The sequence below is a fragment of the Rhinopithecus roxellana genome, chromosome 7 (genome assembly GCF_007565055.1).
Source record: "Rhinopithecus roxellana isolate Shanxi Qingling chromosome 7, ASM756505v1, whole genome shotgun sequence".
NCBI lineage: Eukaryota > Metazoa > Chordata > Mammalia > Primates > Cercopithecidae > Rhinopithecus > Rhinopithecus roxellana.
Genome location: NC_044555.1, coordinates 104165799 through 104188492, shown reverse-complemented (window position 1 = coordinate 104188492; position 22694 = coordinate 104165799).

Genomic DNA, 22694 nt, shown 5'->3' with positions numbered 1-22694 from the left:
GACTATATTATCAAGGAAAGAGGCATTGAAGAGGGTAGAAAAGACAGTCTTGCATTGCTTATAGCCCCTCCCCACTGCCCACTGCGAACCCCATGTAGTGTAGCATGAAGACAGAATCTGTGTGCTTGGGCGAGAAAGACCAAAGTGAGAGTGGACCTTGGGAACTCAGTGCTGTCCTGTCACAGTGGAACGTAGTGCAAGGAAGAATTCTGCTGGCACCTGTGAAGGGAGCATTTAGACCAGCCCTGGGCTAGAAATTCCTTGCCTCAGCAGGAGGAAACAGTTCTGGCTGGCTTCACCACCCGCTGACTAAAGTGACCTGGAGCTTGGAATAAATTTCAGTGGCAGTCAGGTTAGAAGGTCTGTTTTTATGTCAGTGCCATGTTGACATGTTGTTGGGGAAAGGAGAAGGAAGAATACAGATAACTTTGTCTTGCAACCTGGGTACTATAGTAATAGTAATAAAAAACAGCAGGCATATTCCTGAAGCTCCGAAGTCCAGATATTTGCTCCTGGACAGCATTTTCAGACCCACTGTGGCCAGAAAGGAATCCATTGCCTTGATGAGATGTACCTAGTTTCCAAAGAATTTACCATCCACTGACTAAAGTGGTCTTAGACTTTGAATAAACATCAGCAGCAGCCAAGCAGCAGTGGTCACAGGCCAGTATTGTGCTGGTCTGCAAAGCTTCAGGTGCAACGATGTGGAGTACCAGCTGTGTTGGCCACAGGAGTGTCCATACCAGCATTTCACCAACTCCACTGCTGAATTATACCAAACATTTAAAGATGAACTAATACCAATCCAGTTTAAACTATTCCAAAAAATTGAGGCAAAGGAAATGCTTCCAAACTTATTCTACAAGACCAGTATTACCCAGATAACAAAACCAGATGAAGACACAACAACAACAAAACTACAGGCCAGCATCTCTAATGAACATAGATGTAAAAATCCTCAAAAACATACTAGTAAATAGAACTCAACAACGCATTAAAAAGATCATTCATGCTGATCAAGTGAGATTTACCCCAGAGGTGCAAGCATGGTTTAAAATACATAAATTAATAAATGTGATTCATCATATCAACAGAATGAAGGACAAACCTATATGATCATTTCATTAGATGTAGAAAAAGTATTCCATAAAACTTAACATCCCTTCATGATAAAAACTCTCAAAAAACTGTGTATAGAAGGAACATACCTGAACATCATAAAAACCATATAAGAAAAATCCACAGAAAGTATCACACTGCATGGGAAAAAAAACCTGAAAGCATTTTCTCTAAGATCTGGAACAAGACAAGGATGCTCACTTTCATCACTTTTATTCAACATAGTACTAGAAGTCCTAGCTAGATAAATTAGAAAAGAGAAAGAAATAAAGGACATTCAAATTAGAAACGAAGTCAAATTAGCCTTGTTGGCAGATGATCTGATTTCATATTTAGAAAAACCTAAAGACTCCACTACACAACTGTTAGTACTGATAAACAAATTCAGTAGAGTTTCAGGATACAAAATCTACACACAAAAAGCAGTAGCATTTCTATATACCATAAACAAACAATCTGAAAAACAAACCAAGAAAGTAATCCCATTTAAAATAGCTGCAAATGAAATTGAATACTTAGGAATTAACCAAAGAAGTAAAATATCTCCTCAATGAAAACTATAAAATGTTGATGAAAGAAATTAAAGACATAACAAAAAATGGAAAGATATTTCATGTTCATGGGTTAGAAGAATCAATGTTTTTAAAATGTTTATACAACCCAAAGCAATCTACAGATTCAATGCAATCTCTATCAATATAATGTTCTTCACAAAAATAGAAAAAGCAATCCTATAATTTATATGGAGCCACAAAAGACCCAAAATAGCCAAAGTTATCCTAAGCAAGAAGAACTAAACTGGAAGAATCACATTACCTGGCCTCAAATTATATTATAAAGCTACAGTAACCAAAACAACATGGTACTGACATAAAAACAGACACAGGGACCAAGGAAATAGAACAGAGAACTCCAAAATAGATTCATGCATTTATAGTCAGCTCATTTTTCACAAAAGTGCCAAAGACATATACTGAGGAAAGAACAACATCTTCAATAAATGGTGCGGAAAAAACTAGATATCCATATGCAGAAGGATGAAACTAAATCCCATCTCTCATCATATACAAAAATCAAATAAAAAAATAAAGACTTAAATGTAAGACCCCAAATTATGAAACTATTGGAAGAAGACGTTGAACAAAAACTCCTGCACATTGGCCTGGCCAAAGTTTTCTTGAGTAAGACGTTAAAAGGACAGGCAATCAAAGCACAAACAGGTAAATGATATCACACCAAGATAAAAAGCTACTTCACAGCAAAGGAAACAATTAACAAAGTGAAAAGAGAATCTACAGAATGGGAGAAAATATTTCCTAACTACTAATCTGAGAAGGGATTAATAACTAGAATATATAAGGAGCTCAAATAACTCAATAAGAATAAAACCAAATAATCCAACTTAAAATTTGCAAAAAATATGAATAAACATTTCTCAAAAGAAGACATGCAAATGCCCAACAGGTATATGAAAAACCTCAATATCACTAATCCCCAGAGAAATGCAAATTAAAACTACAATGAGCTATAATCTCATTCCAGTTAAATAGCTTTTTAGGCCAGGCACTGTGGCTCACACCCATAGTTCTAGCTACTCAGGAGGCTGAGGTGAGACAATTGCTTGAATCCAGGAGTTTGAATTCAGTCGAGGCAACACCAGAAGACCCTGTCTCTAAAGAAATAAAAGGCTTTTATCCAAAAAACAGGCAACAACAACTGCTGTCGAGAATGTGGAGAAAGAGGAACGCTTTATATACTGTTGGTGGGAATGTAAATTAGTACAACCACTATGGAAAACAGTATGGAGATTCCTGAAAAAAATTTTTTTAAAATAAAAATAGAGCTACTATATGATCCAGCAACCCCACTGAGAAAGGAAATTAGTATATCAAAGTAATATCTGCATTTCCATGTTTATTGCAGCACTATTCACAATAGCCGAGATATGGAATCAAACTAAGTATCCATCAATAGATGAATGGATAAAATAAATGTGGTACAAATACACAGTGGAGTTCTATTCAGCCACAAAAAAGAATGAAATCCTGTCATTCGCAACAACGTGGATGGAACTGGAGGTCATTACGTTAAGTGAAATAAGCCAGGTACAGAAAGACAAACTTTGCACTTTCTCCATAACATGTGGGAGTTAAAAAGAAACGAACTCATGGACTTATGCTGTAGATTGTTGGTTACCAGAAGCTGGGAAGGGTAGTGGGGAGAGGGGGATAAAGAGGAGATGGTTAATGGACACAAAAATACAGAGAGAAGAAATAAGATCCAGTGTTCAGTAGCATAATAGGGTAAGTATAGTTAACAATAATTTACTGTAATTTTCAAAATAACTAAAAGAATGGAATTGGAATGTTCCTAATACAAAGAAATGATAAGTGCTTGAGGTAGTAGATACTTCAATTATTCTGATTTGATCATTATACATTGTATGCTTGTATTGAAATATCTTGTACTCATAAATATGTACAGCTACTATGTATCCATAACAATTGTAAATAAAAAATTTAAAAGGCAATATTCATGCAGATATGATATATGGCAATAAACCGCATTCATTCAATGTTTGTTTGTACTCACTGTTTGCTTTTATGAAACTCTTTCAAAGAGACAGAGAATGCAGAAAAGTTGAGTCTGCTGTACTAAAGGAAGATCTATTTCCATATCCTATAATTGGCTTTCTGCTATTTGAACTCAAAGTCATTTCAAAAATGAATGACAATTGGAAACTCTGGTTGCTTGTAGAGCTGTTCACAAATCTGGTTTCCCGTGGTAGGGATGTGGTAGGATGGCACTCGTAGCTGTTGAAGTTAAGCAATGTGTTTTTATTTGTTTGCCTTTTTAAAAATAAATTTTACTGTGCATATTTAAGGTATACAATATGATGTTATGAAATATACGTGTACAATAAAATGTTTACTATAGTGGAACTAATTAACATATCCATCATCTCCCATAGTTACCCATCCACCCGCATGGCATGAGCAGCTATAATCTATTCATTTAGAAAAAATCTTGAAAATAATACACTACTATTAACTATAGTTAGTACATTAGATCTTTCAACTTGTTTCCCCTACATATTTGCCAGTTTGTATCCTTTGATCTACATCTCCCCATTCTCATCCTCCTACCCACTCCCTGACCCTGGTAACCACTATTTTATTTTCTATCTATATGTTTGACCTTTTTTGAGATCATGCCATCTTTTCCTTTCTGGCTTATTTCACTTAACATAATGTTCTCCAGGTCCATCCATGTTGTGGCAAATGAAAGGATCTCCTTCTTTTTCAAGGATGAATAATATTTGGCCAAAAAAATAGAATGTCGCTTACAGGAGAAACCTTTAAGAGTCATTATTTTGTTCACCACCTTTCTTTTCTATATAATAAGAACAGAAGCTCATTTCAAGATGAAGCCTCTGTCAACCCGAGTCCTAAAGTAAAGGGAATGAGCAGAGCCAGCTGTGTTCCACCTCTCAACTTCTTTGGGTTTTAGCATATGAGAAAATTTTGTTGTTCTAAACCTCCTTTACGGTTATTTGTTAATGTGGCTGAACCTAGACCATCCTTATACAGACACCAGTGAGTCAGTCAATCCTCACTCCTAGCAGGGTGTCCCTCTAAAACAATTGAGTCTCCAGACATTTAACACTGATAATGACTAAGAACTCACTATCTTTTGAGATAATGTTCTCCAATTTTAAGCAGTAAAAATTATTCAATATTCTTTGTTTTGAACCAAAACTTGCCTTTCTGTAACCTCCACTCAAAAGCTAATTTACATAGTGAGCTTAGTTAATGAACAGGCACTTGTCTACTAAATGTCTTCAGTGACATTCTGCGACTTAGAATTTATTACCTGCCTCAGGAAGCGTTCTGCTAAAACTATTTTCTGAAAAATCCTAAATCTCAAACAACAGAACACACTGAATGTAAATTAAATAGCTCTCTTGAGCAGAAAATTAAATTGGTTCCATGACATGGGTTTTAAGGAAGCCAACATAATATAAACAGTGCTGTAAGTGACTGATAAACCTGCAAACTCAATTGATACCCCACCTTGGTAATAACCAACTGGGAACGTTAGAGTAATGTGCATGAGCATATCTCATTCACACACTATTATCTAAACAGAGCTAGAAAATATGTTCAAATAATTAATGACACTTGAATCCAGAAATATCAATATAGTATACACTTTGAAAGCACCCTTCTTTTAGTTTTTGTAGGCAGAATGATCTACTCACCATAATCCCAGGTTAAAGCTCAACTTTAGTGGTTCAAAGTAATTCATTATATCAGTCTATTTTACAATTAGTGCAGAGAAATAAGTAACAACCCATTCAGTACTATTCAAAAGCCAATATGAAACTGCCATTGCCCCACATCTGTTTCTCAAGAGTCATTCACGTTTTCCTGACTTACAGTATAACTTATTATTTGAGCTTTTTAAAATCAACACAATTTACAGAAAGGTTCAACAGAAAAATAAGAAAAAAAAAGTTCTTCAAAAATGAAGAAATATAAAAAGACACTATAAAACATGCTTAAATTCAATGTAAATCAAGCAGCAAAATTAAAGCACAAGATTCAGTTTTTCATCTGATATTGTAACTTTTGTTTTTTATTATTGGTAAGAGTTTAGAGAATGAACCCTCTTATTTACTGTTAATCACCATGTAAAGTGACATACTGAAGGATGGGGATGAATATCAATTATGCCTTCCAGATCAGTAATAGCAAGCAGATACTAACCTTCTTCCACTAACCTTCCTGTATTAAGACTATCATAAAGATTGTGACTGGCCATCAACTTCAAGATTTATTCCACTTCATGGAGGGCATGGTAATGTCAGTCATCTCTTTTGTATCATCTCACATAATCTCACCTTGAACTCTGATTCCAGCCATGGCTACAGTGAACAGTATTGTGTAGGTTTCATTCTACCTTATACCAATTACCCGTATCAGACTCTGATGAGCTCTTCTACAATGTGCTACTCATTTTATAACCCTTTCTGAAGAATTAGGTAGGACAGTGTAGGTTTACACATTATTGTTTGAACTAAAAAGTAAGAGATAAACATTCAGCTTCAGGAATAGGAAGTCCTTAGAGTTAATTAAGTTCCTATACTGACCAATTTCTGAAACTTTGGAGGACAGTCAGCTAGAATGTCTATTGTATTGGTCCAAGAAGGATCAATAGGAACTGTGGAAAATGAGACAATCCTATCAAATACAGTAGGATATCTATATTTTATCCGTTTTCTTCAGGGAAGAACAATCATCTCATAGGGCTTTCCTGTTAATCTTGATGACTTAAACAAAAAAGTGGGAGAACCAGGGAAGAGGAAAGCTTTATTTCTCACAGTTCTGGAGACTGGGAAGTCCATGATAAAGGTATCAGCTTATTTGGCTCCTAGTGAGAGTCCTCTTCCTGGTTTGCAGATGGCCACCATCTTGCCATGTCCTCACATGGCAAAAAGAGAGGGAAAGGTTTGGAGAGAGAAGGAGAGAGGGCAAGAGTGCTCTCTTGTCTCTTCTTACAAGGGCACTAATCCCATTAGGAGGACCCCATCCTAATGATTTCCTCTTGACCTAATTAGTTCTCAAAAACCCCATCTCCAAATACGATCACTTTGTAGGTTAGGACTTCAACATATAAATTTTCGGGGAGCAAAATTCAGTCCATAGCAGCCAGAAAAGTAAGAGATCTCATAGTACTTGAATTGATTCTGGAATAACATATTTATTTTTAAAAAGCACTGTGGGCCAGGCACGGTGGTGGCTCATGTCTGTAATCCCAGGAGGGCAAGGCAGGCGGATAACCTGAGGTCAGGAGTTCGAGACCAGCCTGGCCAACATGGTGAAACCCTGTCTCTACTAAAAATACAAAAATTAGCCAGGCGTGGTCGCAGGCACCTGTAATCCCAGCTACTCAGGGGGCTGAGGCAGTAGAATCGCTTGAACGCAGGAGGCGGAGGTTGCAGTGAGTCGAGATCGCACCATTGCACTCCAGCCTGGGGGACAAGAGCAAGACTTCATCTCAAAAAAAAAAAAAAAGCACTGAGAGTCTGAGGGATGACAAGTTTTTGATTTGTACAAAGACTGGTAAAATTATTTTATATAACTCAATCATGAAAGTAATCACTCTTTGTCAACCTATAAATTCCGAGGAAGGTGAAAGAAGATAATTCCCTAAACTGCATTGTTTTGTCAATTTGTTAAAAATTATTTTCCATTTGCAATTAATCATTCATGCTATGTTTATTTGCTTTTAGTTTGTTTATTTATTTATTTAGAGTTTGGGACATTACCCTAACAGTCAGTTGGCTATAACGGTTGGCTATAAAGGGATATTATTTGATTTCACCTTTAGTCCTACATACATTTTAAAATACTAAACCATTTTCCTTACTTTACACAGGCTGACAGGTGCTTTAAAAAACAGGATAATATAACGAAGGAAATGAAAATATTAACTCCATTTTTTAAAATCTTGCTTTAACATAGATGATAATACATATTCTGTAAATTCAGGGGAAATTACTTCTTAGAGATTTTAGTCATATGAGTCAAGCAATAGAGAAACAGGACCTTGCTGAGATAGCTTGGGTATCAGCCCAGGGGGACACCTCTAAAAGTAATAAATGTTCATTTACACCACAGTAAGCAAACTCCCTTTAAGTGATTCCTCAAACTGAGCGGAATACATTTATTTGACCCAAATATATCTTCATTTGTCTGGGTGGTTAATTGGATGATTCAGTTCATTTGTTCTTCTATTTCACTGACAATTAATATATATACTTCATATTAATTACCCCTTTTCAACAAAATGACATCTCACTGTAGGCAACACTGAACACAATTTATATTCTGTAATTACTGAGAAGGCACCTCATGATCTAGTTACAGGACATCAGGGATATCACAGTAAATCTCGAACATCACAGTGATGTATAAGTGATGTGTAAGAAACTGATTGAACCTGAGTTCCTTTGATTTCAGAAAAAAATCATCAATTTGTTTATATTTTATTAGGTCATAATTTTCACAATATGGTACGTAAAATTATGTATAAACACGTTAAATATGGCAATGTCAGTAGCTCATCCATTTCAGTCATTCACTTTTTTTTAAGTGTAGAAATTGACATTATTTAAATCCTTACTGTTTTCTCTCCTTTTTTTCTCAGTGTTAAAGCACTTCAATTAAAACACAGAAACTATAGAAATTTATCTGGTAAACATGCTGATGATGTCCTAAACTTGATCGTTTGTCTCAAAATTTAGCACGTGTAAGTTTAAACCCATAATTACAGTTTTATTTAAAGTCGCATCACATAGAAAATTAGAAAAACATTCAGGTATTGAACCTATCAAGTGAGTTCTTATTTTAGGAATTTGCTATATAGTTACTTTTCAAAAATTTATGGAGGAATTGACCAGTTTGAGAGTAATGTTTTTTACTATTGGAAACAGAATTGTGATGCCTTCACCTCTTTAGTTGAATTTAGCTATTACAGAAAAACTGTCTAGTGGTGATGTCTCACCCCACTTTGTTGATAAAAAAGAAATGTTATTTTTGTAACTTCTGTAGTTGAATCAAACATAAAAAGCACAGTGCTCAGGCAGAAATAGCTGTTTCTTATTTCTTTGATTTCTCTCAACCCAACTCTCGCTGTCAGTAAACTGGCGGTCCCACATGGCACTTCTTCTCTTCTTCCAAAAATCCAACAATTGTGTTCATCAGTTGTTGCCTAATAATCAAGCCACTATGTGAAAGTGAACCATCATAGGATTATATTAATTCCATCTCCAGAAACACAAAGCAAGATCTGATGAGAATTTTTTTTTAAACAGTGATTTGTTTTACCGGTAGAAGTTCCCCTCCCTCTGTCTCTTAATGGGGGAGGTTCTTCCTTCTTTCTTACCTATTATACTCTCCGCTTGTTAAAACCACTCCACGTGTGTCTGTGTTATTTTATCTTAATCGGTGCAAAACCAAGGACCCTGGCATTCCTCCGGTCATCGAAGCCGTATCATTGTGAATTTTTACTCCATCAGCCAATGAAAACAAGGTCAACTGTAGCTGTTGTGTGTGTGTGTGTGTGTTCATTTTAATTTTGGTTTTAGAAAGATAATGGAGTCAAATTGCTATTAGCTTTCAACTTCTATTAATTTTGAATCTTGCTAACAGGGTCTGTTGTTTGTCAACTCAGTATACATTATTACTCTTTGCTTAATGTCTAAACTATTGTTTTAATTGGGATTCCAATGAACTCAGCAAAAAAAGATTTCATTTCCCAGGTTCTCTTACAGTTAGGTGTGGTATTAAGACTAAGATGTATGTAGAAGTTATAGGATGAAAGTATTTTGAAAGTTTCTAAAAGATGGGCAGATGCATGCCCTTGTTTTCCCTTAACTTCCTGTCTTCTTTCTCCTGACGGGAAAGTTAATGGCTGAAGATTCAGCAGCCATTCTGAACTGGAGATTACACGGTAAGGCTATTATAGAAGAAATAAAGAAATTAAATCTCTATGTCCCCAAGGTATCTCTATACCGGCCTGGAATGCCTATCTCCAAACCTCCTTTACATGAGACAGAAACAGCTTCTATCACCTTAAAATCTGTTACTTTAGGTGTTTTCATTATGAGCAGCTAAAATGAATCTTACTTGATACAATGTGAGTGTTCATGGATTAGGGCATTGTTTGATAAGAGGAGTAAGAAAAGAATATAAATTGTATTGGCCCTGACATGCCACAATGAGGGCTGAAGCCAAATTAATCAAATAATAAACTCAAATACAAAGAACAACATTTTTTTGTTGGTTTCAGCTCTAACAAGTAAATAACCTAGAAGTAATCAGTACTATCCTTACAATAAGAAAAAAGTTGAACAAACTGAAAATGAATGACTTTTCTTCAACCCAGAAGAGAAGGAAAATCACAGAGCAAACTGCCCTTCTGAAATCTGGAAAGACAAGCAAATTCATTGAGTCCCACCTGTAATTTCCTTAAATGGAGCATAATTCTCTAGAGCCATACATAAATTGATAGGGACACCTAAATGGTAATTTTAACAAATTGCTGAAGACTGAGTGTGGACTAACATGAAAATGAGAGACTCCTGGGGGCCACAGTCTTAGGGATGCCACCACACTTTCATGGACTTTACCTCCAGGAAGTTTTCTACGTTCTCACTGCCAAGAACCAAGACAGATGGCAGGGCTCTGGTAGGAGGAGTAACATTATGAAACATTTCTAGGGCATTGTCCGTAACAAAGACCTATTCTCCAGGGGAAAATAATTAACAGAGCTTTGCCCCAGAGCCCTGAGAAAATTGCATTCTTTTCACTTTAGCCTCCTCTAGTATTTAGGTGAGAAAGGCGACTCACCTAAAGTGGAAGATAGAAGAAAAAATAAGCTATACAAGAAAAAACTTTTATAAAGGTTACAGGCCAAAATGTATACCCACTAAAAGACTGAGAATTAAGTGGAAGATTATATAGGACTAGTCTTCCACCTTTTGACATGATCACCAGTACAATAACAATATATTACAGCTGAAAGAATTGCAAGACTCAGGCTTTATTTTAGGAATACTTAGGAAATATCATAGTCAAGAGTAGTGTCAAAAATACGACACGGGAAGAATCTGAAGCATCTGGTAACTACAGCTACAGCTAATATTAAACAAAAACTGACTTCTAGGTAAATTAACATAAAGTCTCACACTAGTAGCCTACTTACCACAGTTCTTGTTACCCACTGCAACACATCTAGCCTTCAAAAAATATTGCTTAGTATGCCAAGTGGCAGGAAAAAAGGCATCTGAAAAGAAAAGCAAGCATCAGAACCATACTTAAATATGGCAGAGATGTTGGAAAATAACCATGATCAAAATGTTAAGGGCTGTAATTAAAAAAAAAATCTGCAACATGCAAGAACAGATGCTAATGTAAGCAAAGAAATGGAAAATCTAAAGTAAATTCTAGAAGCATTAAAACAGAGACGAAGAATGCCCTTGACAGTCTCATCAGTAGACTGAACAGGGCAGGGAAAGAATCGGTGAGCTTGAAGATAAGTCAGTGGAAACTTCCTGTACCAAAATAAAAAAGAAAAACTAATATTAATAAAAAAGAATATGTAAAAACTGTAGAACAATATCAACATATGTGCATATTCAGAATAAAGGAGAATGGCTTAGAACTCTTCAAAATTAATGACACACAAAACAAACCACAGATACAGAAATTACAGAGAATATCATTCAGAATATATACCAAAAGGACTACATATAGGCATATCATATTGAAACAGCAAAAATACAAAGATAAAAAAAGTTGAATAAAGCCCAGGGAGTGGGGATGAAGGAAGCCGTCTTACCTATACAGAAAAAAATGATAAGAATTACAGCAGACTTCTGATCCAAGACCACGAAAGCAGAAGAGAGTGAAGTGAAATATTTAGTGTTGAAAAAAAAAGAAAACCCAACATACTAGAATTATTTTTTTCCTTCTTTTTTCTTTTGTTTTTGCTTTTGTTTTTTGTTTGTTTGTTTGTTTGTTTTTCTTTTTCTCTGGTGAGACGAAGTATCTCTTTGTCTCCCAGGCTGGAGTGCAGTGGTGCAATCTTGTCTCACTGCAACCTCCACCTCCTGGGTTCAGGTGATTCTCCTGCGTCAGCCTCCTGAACAGCTGGGATTACAGGCGCCTACCACCACATCCAGATAATTTTTGTATTTGTAGTAGAGAAAGGGTTTTGTCATTTTGGCCAGGCTGGTCTCAAACTCCTGACCTGAGGTGATCTGCCCACCTCAGCCTCCCAAAATGCTGGGATTACAGGTGTGAGTCACTGCGCCCAGCCCCAACAAACTAGAATTCTATATCCAGTGAAATTGTTCTTCAAAAGTGGAGGCATACCACTAAACATCTCCTAGGCTGACAAAAGTCTGAAACACTGCTACATCAAATGCTAATGAGGAGATGGTGCAACAGAAATTCTCATATATTGCTGGTGGGAATGCAAAATGATCTAGCCACTTTCAAAGACAGTTTGGCAGTTTGTTATAAAACTAAATATATTTATACTATATGATCCAGCAATCACACTTCTTGGTATTTACCCAAATGAGTTGAATACTATGTCCACACAAAAACCTGCCAAGATGTTTATAGCAGCCTTATCCATAATTGCCCAAACTTGGAAGCAATGAAGATGTCCCTCAGTAGGTGAATTGATAAACTGGTACATCCAGACAATGGAATACCATTCAACACTATATATATATATACATGGAATTTATCACTAGCAGACTTTCCTACAAAAAAATTAACATATTTTCTATAGGCAGAAAGAAAATGACATAGGTTAAAAATATATATATATAGCCATGAAATGATATAGAGAACCTTAAATGCATACTGTCAAGTGAAAGCAGCCAGCCAAACTGAAAAGGCTATGTATGGTATGATTCTAATTATATAACATCCTGGAACAGGGGAAACTATGGCAAAAGTAAAAAGATCGGTGGTTGTCAGGGGTTACGGGGAAGAAGGAATTGATAGGCAGAGTACAGAGAATTTTTAGGATGGTGAAACTATTCAACATGTTACCATAATAGTGGATATATGCCATTATGGATTTGTTAAAACCCATAGAATGCACAACACCAAGAGTGAACCCTAATGTAAACTATAGACTTTGGGCAATAATGGTGTGTCAAAATAGGTTCATTAATTGTAACAATTGTACCACTCTGGTGCAGAATTTTTTTTTTGTTTTTTTGAGATGGAGTCTCCCTCTGTCACCCAGGCTGGAGTGCAGTGGTGTGATCTCGGTTCACTGCAACCTCCGCTTCCTGGGTTCAAGTGATTCTTCTGCCTCAGCCTCCTGAGTAGCTGGGATTACAGGCACATGCCACCATGCCCATCTGATTTTTATATTTTTAGTAGAGACGGGTTTTCACCATGCTGGCCAGGCTGGTCTTGAGCTCCTGACCTCGTGATTCGCCCACCTCAGTCTCCCAAATTGCTGGGATTACAAGCATGAGCCACCGCGCCCGGCCTGGTGCAGAATGTTAATAGTGGGAGAGGCTGTGTATCTGTGGGGATAGGAGTATATAGGAACTACCTATGATTTTCTCTTTTTGCTGTGAACCTAAAACTGTTCTAAAAAATGAAATATATTATTTTAACAAGGGAATTTTTTGCAGAGATTTCCTGCAAAAAAATTAGCACATTTTCTGTAGGCAGAAGGAAAATGACATAGGTCACAAATATGGAACTACATGAACAACGGAAAAGCCTTAGAGAAGTAACAAATGAAGGTAAAATAAAATCTTTTGTTTTTCTTAGTCTTAATTGATCAAAAGCATAACTTTGTTTAAAAGACTGAAAGTAGCAGTATATTGAATGATAATAGCATATAAATAAGTGAAAGGAATGATAGTAATAAAATATGGAATAGGAGGGAAAAAATTCCTAATACCCTTTTATAAAATAACTGCACCACATGTAAAGTGGAATAGTGTTATTAAAAGTGGACTTAATTAGTTGTGAATATGTATTGTAAACATCAATTACCAAAATTTTAAAAGTACAACTAATAATAAAATGGAGTCATAAAAATATTCAGAACCAGAGAACATTGAAAAAGAGGGGCAAAAAAGAAATAAGGTACAAATGTAACAAATAGAAAATAACAAACATGGTATATATTAATCCAGCTATATCAATATAGCATGATAACACTAAGGAAAAGAAGATAAAGTTCCTGTGTGAATTTCAGACAAAACAAACTTCAGAACAAGGAAAGTTATCAAGGATAAAGAGGGAAATTGTATAGTTATAAAGAGGTCAATTATCTAGCAAGACATAACAATAGTTAATGTGTATGCACCTAATAACAGAGAATTAAAATACATGAAGAAAAAACTGACAGAACTTCAAGAAGAAATAGATAAATTCACTATTACAGTTTGAAATTTCGGTACCCCTCTCTCAATATTAATAGATTAAGCATGTAGAATATCAGCAAGCATATAGTTGACTTAACAGGACTGTCAATAAAAGACGGCTAATTGATATTTATTGATTTCTCCATCCAATACCAACAGAATGTATGTTCTTCTTAAGCTTCCTGGAACATTCGCCATCATTGATCTTTTTCTGGGCCATAAAACAAACCTCAACAAATTAAAAGATATAGATACTATACAAACTATGTTCTTATATTATAAGGGAATTAAACTAGAAATGAATATCAGAAAGACCTGAATAATCTGCAAATATCTGTAGATTGAAAAACACACTTATAAATACCACATAGGCCACATAAAAGTATCAAGAGGAAATTCATAATATTTTGAAGTAAATGAAATGAAAATACAACTTATCAAAATTTGTGGGATGCAGCAAAAGCGAGGGTTAGAGAGAAAGTTATAGCACTAAATGTATATATTTAAAAATAAATTTCTAAAATCAATAATCTGAGCTACTTTAGGGTACTGAAAACAATTTGAGTGTAAAGCAAGGAGAAAAAATAAATAATAAAATTGGAATAGGACTTAATGAAAGTGAAAACAGGAAATTAACAGAGAAAATCAACAAAACCAAAAGCCGATTCTTCAAAAAGATTCATAAAATTGCAAAAAACAAACAAACAAACTCTATCCAGGCTGCTCAAGGAGAAAATAAAATTCACATATTATCATATTGGAACTGAAAGAGGACTCATCCCTGCTGATCCTGAAGACATTAAAATGATAATAAAGGAACAGTACAAACCATTCCATCCATAACTTTGATAACTTAGATAAAATGGATCAATTCCCTAAGAAACAGAAACTATCAAGACTCACACAAACAGCAACTTATGTGAATCTGAATAGACCCATATGTATTAGTGAAATTGAAGCAATAATTTATAACTTTCCAAAAAAGAAAGCACCATCCCTAGATGGTTTCACTGATGAATTCTACCAAACATTTAAGGTAGAAATGATGCCTATTCTCCACAATGTTTTCCAGAAAACAGGTAGAGAAAACCTGTTCTATTTAATTCTATGAGGCCAGATTTACCCTAATATCAAAACCAGATAAGAACATTGCAAGAAAGGAAAACTGCTCATCAATATATCTCATACACGTGCATACAAAAATACTTGACAAAAAAAACTAACAAATCAAATCCAACAGTGTGTAAAAAGAATTATCTACCATGACCAAGTGAGATTTATTATGGATATGCAAGACTAGTTCAACATTTGAAAATCAGTCAATATAATCCAAAACATGAACAAGTTGAAGAAGAAAAATCATTGTGATAAAAATACAAAGGCTATAGAATAGGCTCAGTGCAATAACAAGTGTTGATTATAAATATAATTTCAAGCCTTATTGGATGCGAGAGTTCTGTTCTGTCAAAGAATATTGGTTATATGACTGAAAAGGGGAGAGAGCTAGCAAATCGATTTCTTCCGGTAAAGTGCCTTGTGACCCTACAAAATGATGTACAGATTCATATTTAGACAAAAAGCAACATGCATCTCCGCCTTCACCTAAAATTAAATCCAGCAGGTATAAACATAATGTGTGTTCCTGTGAATCAACCTGTCTTCTCAAATTCGAGACAAGGTCTTTCTACATTCCAGGGCTTTAGTGGAGAAATTTGTGGGTGGTGATGTTATTATATGTAAATAATAGCTGAAGAGATTTTATAAGAAACACAGTTTATGTCATTAGAGACCAATAGTTCTCTCTAAAAATACCAAGTAACACACAGACAACTAGATTAATGAACAAGGTCAGTGTACTTTAATGTTAGATTATAGAAGAACTTGAATTTTAAGCTCAGGAATTTACAGCTTATTCTGAAAACACATTCAGAATCAAAATTAGACTTACTCATGTTTTGTAGTCAATATTTTTCTTAACTTTATATAAACTCAAAAAATCAAGAGTAAATCTTTTTAACTCCTTTTATGACCATTCCCAAAAGAGTGATTTTTTTTTTATTATTTTTTTAAGACAAGGTCTCCCTCTGTCACCCAGGCTGGAGTGCAGTAGTACAGTCATAGCTCACTATAGCTTTGACCTCCTGGGTTCAAGTGATCCTCCCACCTCAGCTGCCCGAGTAGCTAGGACAACAAGTGTGTGCCACCATTCTTGGCTAATTTTTCTTCACTTTTTATACAGATGGAATCTCACCATGTTGCCCAGGCTGGTGTTGAACTCCTGGGCTCAAGCAAGTTCCCATCTTGGCCTCTCAAAGTGCTGGGATTGCAGACATGAACCATTGTGTCCATCTGGCTACATTTTATTTATGAAACCTCTGCTATGGACAGATTATCTGAAGCTTAAAATTTATTTTGTAAAAGAAAATAAATGACAAAAAGTCTACTTACTTTTTGTCATTCCGGATATTGGAGGGAGGTGATGTGAAGAAGGCAGGTATCAAGGGAAGATGGTATTGACCATTTAGAGGGGCTAAGCCAGTAGGTTAGATAGAAACTGCTGTTGTTTGAATGTATCCTCTCCAAAATTCGGGCGTTGCCAATGAGATGGTATTAGGAGGTGGAGTCTTTAAGAGGTCATTAGGCCATGAGGGCTTCTCTTTGGTGAATGGGATTAGACGCACCTTGTAAAAGGGCTTGACAGAGGGAGTTTGTCCCTCTTGCCTTCCTGCTTCCCACTATGTGAAGATGCAATAAGAAGTCCCTCACTAGATGCTGATGCCTTGATCTTGGACTTCCTTGTCTCCAGAACTGTAAGAAATACATTTCTGTTTCTTATAAGCTACTCAGTGCCAGGCATTCTGTATAGCAGCACAAAACAGACTAAAAAAGAAACCTAGGTTTAGAATCACCAATAACTGGCTAATAATTATGACTCAAGCCATTGGCTTTTACATTTTGCTATGCATTAACATTATTCAGAGTTTTTTAAATAAAAATGCAGATTTCACTCCTTGGGATTGGGCCAGGTATCAACAAGTCTAACAGGCCTCACAGGTGACTCTGATAAAGAGGTATATCTTAGATTGTAGTCCCCAAAAGTGGACCCTAAGATAAGGATTCATTTATTAAGAGAATGCTCCTAGGAGAAAATAATAAAGGAAAGGAAACACAATAGAGAAAATGCAAAGAAGCCAAACAGGAGTGACATTTTGGGCAAAGTCTCAGCCTCAAGTCTCATCCTCTAGAGAGGTTAGGGGCATAAATTTCAAATTCAGTCTGTCCCAACTTGAGTCAAAGGAGGTAGGTTTTCATACCCTGCCCCAACTGTAAGTCATAGGCTGAGTTGTTAACTCCCAGGTACTTCTGGCTCTGCATATATGTGTTTGAGTGTGTGGCTATAGTAACCTAGTCAGTCTCTCAAATAAGACTTTTTCCTGCAGGTCCTTATAAACAAACCCACATTCAAGCTGAGGAGAAGAGATAGATCTAAGGTGATCTGAATAGAGGACCAATTGTGTCTCTTGCAGGGCCTGTGGAGCACATTTTGAGGGACATTGCTTTCTATTTTTATTTGAATTGTCAAAAACAGTGATCTGTGGATGAGAAAACATTAACATAACACTGGACCCACACTAAAGGGGAAAAGCTGGTACACCAAAAATTAGATTAGGGCAATGTGAAACTGAGTAGAGGTGATTTTCTAAATCAGATTCAAAGCTGCCTTCTGCAGCTTAATAGTGAAAGATCAGAGACTGAAGCAGCACTTGTAAGGGATTAGGTCATCTGCAGAGCAAAATTAATATAGATCCTTCACCTGTTTACTCATGAATAGATGAATAGTAAACAGCTTCTGGGGGAATCTATGGCTCCCACCAGCCTTCCTAGTGGGGTTTGCCCATATTTCCCTCAGACAATTTATATTATTTATGTTTTGCACACAGCCTAGACAAGGTTAAAGGATGAGAAAAGAACTAAAGACTCTATGCTACCTAAGGTGTACCACGGAGACTTCTGTAATATCATCAAATCAAATTTTGTACAGATTTTCTCTCAGTGTTTAAAACATTTTCAATATTGTGTTTGCTAGAGTAAAAAGAAAAGACATGTTTTCATATCTTTGCTAGAATAAAAGAGGGCTATATATGGTCTGAAAGCCTAAAGAAACTCAGAGAATTTTGATTGACTAGGAAATATAAGATAGAGTAAATCTAACTGAAAAAAACATAACCTTCAATTGTAACCCGCTACTTATATGGTATGTTTAGGGAAATTCACATTCCGAATAAACATGATTCCTATCGGACACATGTTTCAGAAATTGAACAGATGGAAAAAAAGCCAAATTGAACAGATGGAAAAAAAGCCATAGATTTAATTTGACTTCTGGTATTCATGTGATTAGAAATAGAGAGTCAGGATAGGGGACAGTGATGAGATATCCCATGTCAAAATAGAAAAATGGTTCCAAGCATTTCTTTTTTTTTTTTTTTTTTTTTTTTTTTTTTATTATACTTTAAGTTCTAGGGTACATGTGCATAACGTGCAGGTTTGTTACATATGTATAATTATGCCATGTTGGTGTGCTGCACCCATCAACTCGTCAGCACCCATCAATTCATCATTTATATCTTGTATAACTCCCCAATGCATGCCCTCCCTCCTCCCCCCTCCCCCCTCCCCATGATAGGCCCCAGTGCGTGATGTTCCCCTTCCCGAGTCCAAGTGATCTCATTGTTCAGTTCCCACCTATGAGTGAGAACATGCGGTGTTTGGTTTTCTGTTCTTGTGATAGTTTGCTAAGAATGATGGTTTCCAGCTGCATCCATGTCCCTACAAAGGACGCAAACTCATCCTTTTTTATGGCTGCATAGTATTCCATGGTGTATATGTGCCACATTTTCTTAATCCAGTCTGTCACAGATGGACATTTGGGTTGATTCCAAGTCTTTGCTATTGTGAATAGTGCCGCAATAAACATACGTGTGCATGTGTCTTTGTAGTAGACTAATTTATAATCCTTTGGGTATATACCCAGTAGTGGGATGGCTGGGTCATAAGGTACATCTAGTTCTAGATCCTTGAGGAATTGCCATACTCTTTTCCATAATGGTTGAACTAGTTTACAATCCCACCAACAGTGTAAAAGTGTTCCTATTTCTCCACATCCTCTCCAACACCTGTTGTTTCCTGACTTCTTAATGATTGCCATTCTAACTGGTGTGAGATGGTATCTCATTGTGGTTTTGATTTGCATTTCTCTGATGGCGAGTGATGATGAGCATTTTTTCATGTGTCTGTTGGCTGTATGAATATCTTCTTTTGAGAAATGTCTGTTCATATCCTTTCCCCACTTTTTGATGGGGTTGTTTGTTTTTTTCTCGTATATTTGTTTGAGTTCTTTGTAGATTCTGGATATTAGCCCTTTGTCAGATGAGTAGGTTGCAAAAATTTTCTCCCATTCTGTAGGTTGCCTGTTCACTCTGATGGTAGTTTCTTTTGCTGTGCAAAAGCTCTTTAGTTTAATGAGATCCCATTTGTCAATTTTTGCTTTTGCTGCCGTTGCTTTTGGTGTTTTAGACATGAAGTCCTTGCCCATGCCTATGTCCTGAATGGTACTACCTAGATTTTCTTCTAGGGTTTTTATGGTATTAGGTCTAACATTTAAGTCTCTAATCCATCTTGAATTAATCTTCGTATAAGGGGTAAGGAAAGGATCCAGTTTCAGCTTTCTACTTATGGCTAGCCAATTTTCCCAGCACCATTTATTAAATAGGGAATCCTTTCCCCATTTCTTGTTTCTCTCAGGTTTGTCAAAGATCAGATGGCTGTAGATGTGTGGTATTATTTCTGAGGACTCTGTTCTGTTCCATTGATCTATATCTCTGTTTTGGTACCAGTACCATGCTGTTTTGGTGACTGTAGCCTTGTAGTATAGTTTGAAGTCAGGTAGCGTGACGCCTCCAGCTTTGTCCTTTTGACTTAGGATTGTCTTGGCAATGCGGGCCCTTTTTTGGTTCCATATGAACTTTAAAGCAGTTTTTTCCAATTCTGTGAAGAAACTCATTGGTAGCTTGATGGGGATGGCATTGAATCTAGAAATAACCTTGGGCAGTATGGCCATTTTCACGATATTGATTCTTCCTATCCATGAGCATGGTATGTTCTTCCATTTGTTTGTGTCCTCTTTTATTTCACTGAGCAGTGGTTTGTAGTTCTCCTTGAAGAGGTCCTTTACATCCCTTGTAAGCTGGATTCCTAGGTATTTTATTCTCTTTGAAGCAATTGTGAATGGAAGTTCATTCCTGATTTGGCTCTCTGCTTGTCTGTTACAGGTGTATAAGAATGCTTGTGATTTTTGCACATTAATTTTGTATCCTGAGACTTTGCTGAAGTTGCTTATCAGCTTAAGGAGATTTTGGGCTGAGACGATGGGGTTTTCTAAATATACAATCATGTCATCTGCAAACAGGGACAATTTGACTTCTTCCTTTCCTAACTGAATACCCTTGATTTCTTTCTCTTGCCTGATTGCCCTAGCCAGAACTTCCAGCACTATGTTGAATAGGAGTGGTGAGAGAGGGCATCCCTGTCTTGTGCCAGTTTTCAAAGGGAATTTTTCCAGTTTTTGCCCATTCAGTATGATATTAGCTGTGGGTTTGTCATAAATAGCTCTTATTATTTTGAGGTACGTTCCATCAATACCGAATTTATTGAGCGTTTTTAGCATGAAGGGCTGTTGAATTTTGTCAAAAGCCTTTTCTGCATCTATTGAGACAATCATGTGGTTCTTGTCTTTGGTTCTGTTTATATGCTGGATTACGTTTATTGATTTGCGAATGTTGAACCAGCCTTGCATCCCAGGGATGAAGCCCACTTGATCATGGTGGATAACCTTTTGGATGTGCTGCTGAATCCGGTTTGCCAGTATTTTATTGAGAATTTTTGCATCAATGTTCATCAGGGATATTGGTCTAAAATTCTCTTTTTTTGATGTGTCTCTGCCAGGCTTTGGTATCAGGATGATGTTGGCCTCATAAAATGAGTTAGGGAGGATTCCCTCTTTTTCTATTGATTGGAATAGTTTCAGAAGGAATGGTACCAGCTCCTCCTTGTACCTCTGGTAGAATTCAGCTGTGAATCCATCTGGTCCTGGACTTTTTTTGGTGGGTAGGCTATTAATTGTTGCCTCAATTTCAGAGCCTGCTATTGGTCTATTCAGGGATTCAACTTCTTCCTGGTTTAGCCTTGGGAGAGTGTAAGTGTCCAGGAAATTATCCATTTCTTCTAGATTTTCTAGTTGATTTGCGTAGAGGCGTTTATAGTATTCTCTGATGGTAGTTTGTATTTCTGTGGGGTCAGTGGTGATATCCCCTTTATCATTTTTTATTGCATCTATTTGATTCCTCTCTCTTTTCTTCTTTATTAGCCTTGCTAGCGGTCTGTCAATTTTGTTGATCTTTTCAAAAAACCAACTCCTGGATTCATTGATTTTTTGGAGGGTTTTTTGTGTCTCTATCTCCTTCAGTTCGGCTCTGATCTTAGTTATTTCTTGCCTTCTGCTAGCTTTTGAATGTGTTTGCTCTTGCCTCTCTAGTTCTTTTAATTGTGATGTTAGAGTGTCAATTTTAGATCTTTCCTGCTTTCTCTTGTGGGCATTTAGTGCTATAAATTTCCCTCTACACACTGCTTTAAATGTGTCCCAGAGATTCTGGTATGTTGTATCTTTGTTCTCATTGGTTTCAAAGAACATCTTTATTTCCGCTTTCATTTCGTTATGTACCCAGTAGTCATTCAGGAGCAGGTTGTTCAGTTTCCATGTAGTTGAGCGGTTTTGATTGAGTTTCTTAGTCCTGAGTTCTAGTTTGATTGCGCTGTGGTCTGAGAGACAGTTTGTTATAATTTCTGTTCTTTTACATTTGCTGAGGAGTGCTTTACTTCCAATTATGTGGTCAATTTTGGAATAAGTGCGATGTGGTGCTGAGAAGAATGTATATTCTGTTGATTTGGGGTGGAGAGTTCTATAGATGTCTATTAGGTCCGCTTGGTGCAGAGATGAGTTCAATTCCTGGATATCCTTGTTAACTTTCTGTCTCGTTGATCTGTCTAATGTTGACAGCGGAGTGTTGAAGTCTCCCATTATTATTGTATGGGAGTGTAAGTCTCTTTGTAAGTCTCTAAGGACTTGCTTTATGAATCTGGGTTCTCCTGTATTGGGTGCATATATATTTAGGAGAGTTAGCTCTTCCTGTTGAATTGATCCCTTTACCATTATGTAATGGCCTTCTTTGTCTCTTTTGATATTTGATGGTTTAAAGTCTGTTTTATCAGAGACAAGGATTGCAACCCCTGCTTTTTTTTGTTCTCCATTTGCTTGGTAGATCTTCCTCCATCCCTTTATTTTGAGCCTATGTATGTCTCTGCATGTGAGATGGGTCTCCTGAATACAGCAGACTGATGGGTCTTGACTCTTTATCCAGTTTGCCAGTCTGTGTCTTTTAATTGGAGCATTTAGTCCATTAACATTTAAGGTTAATATTGTTATGTGTGAACTTGATCCTGCCATTATGATATTAACTGGTTATTTTGCTCGTTAGTT